General features: G+C 41.2%; 1 protein-coding gene across 3 annotated transcripts in view; it reads left to right on the plus strand.

Moving 5' to 3' along the window:
- Positions 1-544: 544 nt before the first annotated feature.
- The window catches only part of MOCOS (molybdenum cofactor sulfurase), a 262563-nt gene continuing 256092 nt past the window's right edge, over positions 545-7015 (plus strand). For 2 of the 3 annotated variants that reach the window (XM_080378145.1, XM_080378147.1), the window contains exon 1: positions 545-6985. The gene's annotated coding sequence lies outside the window, so the exon portion shown is untranslated. The remainder of the gene's footprint in view (positions 6986-7015) is intronic. The other variant, XM_080378146.1, reaches the window with a different exon arrangement.

Below are 7015 nucleotides of genomic sequence, written 5' to 3' on the forward strand. Positions count from 1 at the left end.
CAAACACAGGTTGGGTGGAGAATGGATTGAGAGCAGACCTGAGGAGAAGGAGTTGGGAGTGCTGACTGACAAGAAGCTCAATGTGAGCTGGCAATGTGCGCTTGCAACCCAGAAAGCCAACCAAATCCTGGGCTGCATCAAAAGAAGCCAGACCAGCAGGTAGAGAGAGGTGATTCTACCTCTCTACTTTGCTCTTGTGGCACCTCATCTGGAGTACTGCGTTTGTCTCTGGGGCTCCCAACATAAGAACAACATGGACCTATTGGAGTGAGTCCAGAGGAGGGCCACAGAGTTGATCAGAGGGCTGGAGCCCTGTCTCCTATGAAGACAGGCTGAAAGACTTGGGGTTGCTCAGCCCAGAGAAGAGAAGGCTCCAGGTAGATCTTATACTTGCCTTTCAGTACCTAAAGGGGCCTGCAAGACAGCTGGAGAGGGACTTCTTACAAGGGCATGTAGTGACAGGACAAGGGGGAATGGCTTTAATCTGAAAAAGGACAGATTTAGATTAGATGTTAGGAAGAAATTCTTTACTGTGAGTTTGGTGAGGCACTGGAACAGGTTTCCAGAGAAGCTGTGGCTGCCCCAGCCCTGGCAGTGTTCAAGGCCAGGCTGGATGGGGCTTTGAGCAACCTGGTCTAGTGGGAGGTGTCCCTGCCCATGGCAGGGTGGGTGGAACTAGATGATCTGTAATGTCCCTTCCAACCGAAACCATTGTATGATTAAAATAAAAGCAGCTTTAATTTGAACACATTGCATTGCATGGTGTAGTTTCAAGCACAAATGGACTTCCATGAGGCTGAGAACCTCTTTTTCTTGTTATAAGGGTGAGGCACAAATGCCAGATGGAATTTTGTTTTGCTTTGCTTTAATTATGAGCCATGTTATGTAGCTGAAGAATAGACCCAAGAGGAAAACCCTGAAGCTTAAAATTATTTATAAATAAGATCTCTACATGTACTCTGCTTTGTGGGATGCAAATTTTATCAGACTTCCCTCATGATTCCCTTAAAAGCTTGGTTTATCTTCGTCAGGTGTGGTCCAGATTCTGGGAGCAAGGGGAAGGGGGGAATATGGTGGTTATATTTTGTACAAAGTTTATTAGGGCCATGCTTAAGGCTTTTATGTGCAGAATGCTACAAAAGCTGGCATATGTTATATCCTACCTAAAACCCCAGCAAGCTGACCACACAGTCTCAGTGCCTCCTTGATGTGAGTGTCCCATGTGCTATTTCAGTAACCACCCATGTGTGTTTCTACCTTTTGCAGACTGACTATTGCTTCCTTTTGTGTTCCTTCCTACTCTACAGTCACAGTGACAGGATTTTGGCTCCTTACCCAGAGCACCAACATGCAATACAAGTAACACTTTGCCAGAGCAGTATATTTTCCCACCCTTGCCTCCTGGCCCCCCAAATCAGTACATAGCAAGATCTTCTCACTTTCCTGAAACAGGCCAAACTTCAGAAAACCCTGAATGTGAAGCACCATAACAGGGTACTTCTGAGGCTATCACTAGAGAGATGCACAAGTGAAGTCACGGACGGGAAGTGACGCAGTGCCAGATTTTGAACAAACTGCCAAATGATTTACAGGAACAAAAGCAATCACAGTTCTACCTCCAGCAAGGCACGAGAGGCAGGTAACCTCAGGGTGAGTTGACTCTGATGCCTGACTTTCCTCTCCGCTGCATAGTACCAAGGTGATGATTAAGGACCAAGGATATCTAAAACAGCTTATGGAAACCTGATCTTTCAGGCCTGTGATTAATCATCTCTTGACTTCCATGCATACCCAGTTAGCAGCACTATGGGAGGTGCTGGTAAGCATCTTTTTTCTTTTTTTTTTTTTTTCCCCTCCTTTGGTGATGAATGTTACAAAATTCTTTGAGTGTATTTCTGCCATGTAAGAAAAATGGTAATGAGAAGTTAAATCTTTCCTCCAGTGAAGAATCAGTCTTTCTCAGCACATTTAGAAGATCAGTTTTCTCTATTACATCTTTCATTTAGAGACTACCTTTGTGTTCTAGTAGGAAATGATAAGGCTGCATGTCATCTTGGGAACCTGCTCTTCAGAAAGGAAATGATCTTTTACAGACATGTGCTTTAGCTTGGTTTTGCTGTCACAAACTGGTGAAGCAGAAGTGCTGCTCAACAGGCACTGGGACCACAAATCTCCAAATGTAGAGATTTGTGAGTAGTGAGGAAGACACAGCAGCTACCACTGCCTCTCACTTATGCTGATAGTCTTTTAACTGTTGGATTTCCAATGATGGTGGAGGTGCAACTGCTGTCAGAAGCATGAGGTTTGCAGAAAGAATTGTAGAAAAGCATAGCACTTAGCAGCGTGATACACTAGCAGAGTAAGATAATGTTTTTCAGGAGCTATCTATTCAAGTGGGATCTCCTAGGGGTCAACAGTCTCACTCAGCAAGGATGCAGGAGGGTAAAGGAGGATGCAAAGAGGTCAAATTTCCCAATGACCTGCCAGACAAAGCAATGATTGTTCAAGAGGGATTTATTAAATACTGGTTTTGTCTGCTTGTACAAACTCCTTCCCTCCTCCAGCAACAGCAACAAGGCAGCAGTGTCAAAAATGCAAACCCTGAATCCAAGAGTGACCACCACTGGAGTATCTGCCATTCTCTTTGTGTAGGGAACATGGAGACACTTGGAGATTAGAGTAGGAAGCTAAATACAGCAACAAGTATAATGCTTTAGGGAAAGCAATCTTCAGTATGTACAGCAGAATAACATTTCAGAGGGTTCAATCTGAAGCGTTATAATGGAAAATGAAACTTGAAAAATACTACACTATCCACCCAAGAAAATTTGCACAATCATTTTAATATTACCTTTATTTCTCAAAGCTTTTGCAGCTAAGGTCAGTGTAACTGTACAAGAGAAAGAAAGAATCTACAGAGGCATGTTTTTGTTATGCAGACTGAGGTGATAGGATATTTTGTGTATGTGTGTACAGAGCCACATTCAGACTGAATTCAAATGGCATATAGGAAATTAAATCTTGTATATTTTAATTATTGTTTTACTGGTTCACATAAGCAATAATGTCTTAATAATTCTATAAATCTCAATTCAGTAGTTCAGTCTTAAATCTTGGGCAGCTGGTGGGGATTTTAATAGAATTCAGCAATTTCGTCGATATATGAGAACTGAGATAAGCAAATTAAGATCTGCCAGAGATCGGATATAAAATTAGAGACAGTATAATTTTTGATGGGCCATGACCTCAGCAGCTAGGGATTGTCATTTCTCTGTGAAATTAGATGAACAGATAATGAGGCAATTATCTTGTGAACTTTGAAATGATAAACAAACAGCAATGCTGCAGGACAGGCAAAGTTAGTTATTTCCAGCATCTGGAGAACTTGATGCAATTTACCTTTAAATTCCACATAAACTGTTTAAATCTGCATAGATTAGTATAAATAAGAGTAATTAAACCCTAGTATGGTTTTTGTTTTCCTTCCAAAAGGCATGCACATTTCTTAGTGACATAAATATGAAGAAATATATTTATAATAGATTACCAATCAGAAGTCAACCAAGCTATCCTATGATATACGTATTGAATTCAGGTGGCCGAGTAATGAACTTTATCATATTCATCCCAGCGATATCTGAGATAAGATAGACCTTGTGTTTTCCTTTGCCTTCAGTGAAATGACTGCTTTTCTTCAGCAGGAAATTAAGAGCACTGGAAAGATCTGAATGCTTTTGTACAGCAGCTTTGTGAATATGAAGTCTGTCTGCCTTTTCTTTACCTTGGGCACAAATGTGCAGTCAGCAGATTCATTCTGAGCTTGTCTCGCTGAAATCTAAGGCTCGAGAACGATGCTCTCGTAAAGCTCTGAGTGACAGGACAACTGGCAAAATCTGTTGTTCCCCCCTGGAGGGCGAGAGAAAGACGTTTAGCAAAGGGCAGGATAGACAAGTAAACCACATTTTATCTTGTGATAAAGTGATCTGAGTAATATAGATTTCACGCACTTCTCACTCTGTGCAGCAGGTGATTTTGATTGACATACTGCTGCCAGTTTTAGACACAATTTTATTGCAAGTAGATGATGATTTTTGTTGTCTCTGTAGTCATGTGTGCATTTTCTCTGAGTATTTAGAAGTCCCCTGCTATAGGTGCATAGATTTATATACTTTTCTTTAGTGCATCATACAAGTACTTAATGAAATGTGATCTTTCAGTAGGTGCTTATGATAACTGTTCCTCCAGACAGGCAGTAACACGTTCAAGCGAACACAATGATATTTGCTGTCTGGTTCACTCAACTCTGGAGTTACTGAAAAGGTGGAAAGAATTGCATTGCCAAGGAGGTAAAAAATAGTATTTTATAAAACCAGACTATAACCTATAACCCTAGTTTAAAATACAAGGAGATCAGTGATAGCAGGCTATTTCTTTGATCGGAAAAGGTGAGTAGGGTTGAGAGGATAGGGACAGCATTGGAAGTAGAGGAAAAACCTTTATTTGCTTGTTCAAAACCTTATTCTCACATATTATGAGCAAAGCAAAACTGAAACTCCAAATATAGGCAGACCAAAACAGATTCTCCTCCTCTGGAACCCTTCAGACTTTGACGAGTTGGACAATCTTAAACTTCATTAGTCTGTTTTTTCTCTAAGAAAGCCACAAACGAGGAAGGTTAGCAAAGTCAGCATCCAAGAGCTTGATTAGGGGTGTTTGCTCATTGTGCCCACCTCAGCCTCTTGGTGTTAGTAGGTTCATATAGACATCAAAATAAAGTAATACAGGGGTGAACTGGGCCCACAGTTTCTTGAAACAGATTCCAAACCAGGTGTAGGTTATGCACAAATACAGCTGTATGAATCCATGAATTCTAGTATTAGAGATGAAAATCAGATGTTTCCTGTGCACTTCCACTTCATCAGAGAAGTTTTTGCCTTTCCATGCTGCTGCTTTTATTTTCTTCCCCCAGCCAGGAAAGAATTTAAGACCAAATGTACCTTTAGGCACATCTTTACCTTCGGAGAGGCTTTGCTGAACAGAAGCCCTGGTCACTGGAACCACATTAGGAAAAGCCAAAGACCTGTGGAATTTCAGAGCAGGATACAAAAACCCTGGTCTGAGTAAGGCCACATTGGCAATGTCAGGCATATCAGCTGTCAAGTTTCCACCAAACACTTTTTAGGCTTTATGCGTCAAAGGAATAAATCCTTTGCCTATTCCACCACAAAGCACCAGGAAGAGAAGGAAAAGCTGCTTACCCAGAATACAGACCATCTGTGCTGCGAAGGTCATGCCAGAGGCTCTGCCTGCATCAGTTGTGCCCAGCAGGGCCAGGCACATCATTTGGGGAACCTGCTAAAAGCCTCAGTGGAGAAACACCAGGCTGGGGGCAGAATCTGGTGTCTTTGAAAGACAGACAAGACTGCTGTCAGGAGGCAACCTATTCTTTAGGCATTTCTGCAGACCTGTTGTCCCCTAGCTTTCAGTTAGGAGCTGCACCTACCATATAGTTAGGACCCTTACAGTCTTTTTGAAAGGCTTTTACGCTGTGGTACAGGCAATGCCTAGAGTAGCTGAATATAAAATGGAGTTTGTACCGGTGTTACAAAAACTTACTCAAAGCAACAACAAAAATCAGCAAATTCTAATCCTGCCTTGCACCACTGCTACTGATTACCTTTTCTACCTGTTAACTACGTTTTAATGGCTAGATGCCTCACCCAGTGAAGAGAATGGGGGGGGGGGGGGGGGGGGGGGGAGGGGAAACATCCATTTATTTTTCTTAGCTTTTTAATTATTTTACCGATAGTTTTTATCCTGTCATAGTGCTGCACTCTCTGGATTGCAAACATTGTCAGGAAGAACTTTGATTCAAATGAAGCAATCCCTATTCATTTTCTAAGAAGGAACACACTTTTGGTAACGGTATATTTTGTCAACCCCTTTAAAGAAACTTAACTTTGAGAGTAAACCAACAGCACCACCTTACCGGAAACCATATGATGCATATACTGCTAAGGAGCTAAAAATATACAGTAGTTTAGGATATTCATCTTAACAATATTAACCTTTCCCTAGAGAGATGTTTCAGTCTGTTCCATCTGCTTACACCCATTTTTATCATACTCATCCCTGTTTCTAAATTAAATTTGGCTCTCTTATTCAGGTTTCTTTTTATTCCCACCCCTAAATATTTAATTCATTTAGTTGCCTACAAAAGATTCCCATTTATGTGAAGAGCTCTGTGTTACCCTTTAGTTAGGGGCAATATCTCAGATTATCCCATTACTTCATAATTTCAGGCTATAGTAGGGCATCCCTATTTGTTTCAGAGTTTCAAAAGTAGCTACCTTCTGTTCAATAGGAAAGTGTAATCCATGTATATGGGAACTTTGCTACATAATCTTGACATCCAACTGTGTTTCCAGCAGCATTAAAATCCTCCTTTTATGATACCAATCTGGGTTCATGAACACACAGATGATAACAATGATAAAGTAATAAGTACTACCCTAGTAAATGTTGCTTACCCAACAAGCATCTGTATGACGGAGGAGCATTTATATAATTGACGAAAAAAAGTTGCTTCAACACTTTTCACAAAGCTAGATTTCACTTGACCTGCAGCCAGACTGGGCCGAGTAACTCTCAGCAGAATCTAGTCTTTGGCGCACAACTCCTGATCCTCATCCTGTGCTGCTTCCTTCTTGACGTCTCCTCCCCTTCCTGACTTTCTGAACTCTGATGTGCTGAGTAAGATTCAATAACAGAATAATAGGTATTATAATACCACTAAATTTTGCAGTGGATAGCTTAAGGTGTGAATTTACTGTGGAGTGAAAGGAATCTGTTGCCTATCTGGGCAGGAGGGAGGGAGGCTCAGACCACTGGCCATGGCCTTTATGTTCTCTTCATTTGCAAAATAACCTTTTTTCACTCTCTGAAGGCTGCAGATGAATCTGCTAGATGATGCAAATAAATATAGGTCTGACAGACCAGATGATGCAAATAAATA

The sequence above is a fragment of the Falco punctatus genome, assembly GCF_963210335.1.
Source record: "Falco punctatus genome assembly, chromosome: 3".
Classification (NCBI taxonomy): domain Eukaryota; kingdom Metazoa; phylum Chordata; class Aves; order Falconiformes; family Falconidae; genus Falco; species Falco punctatus.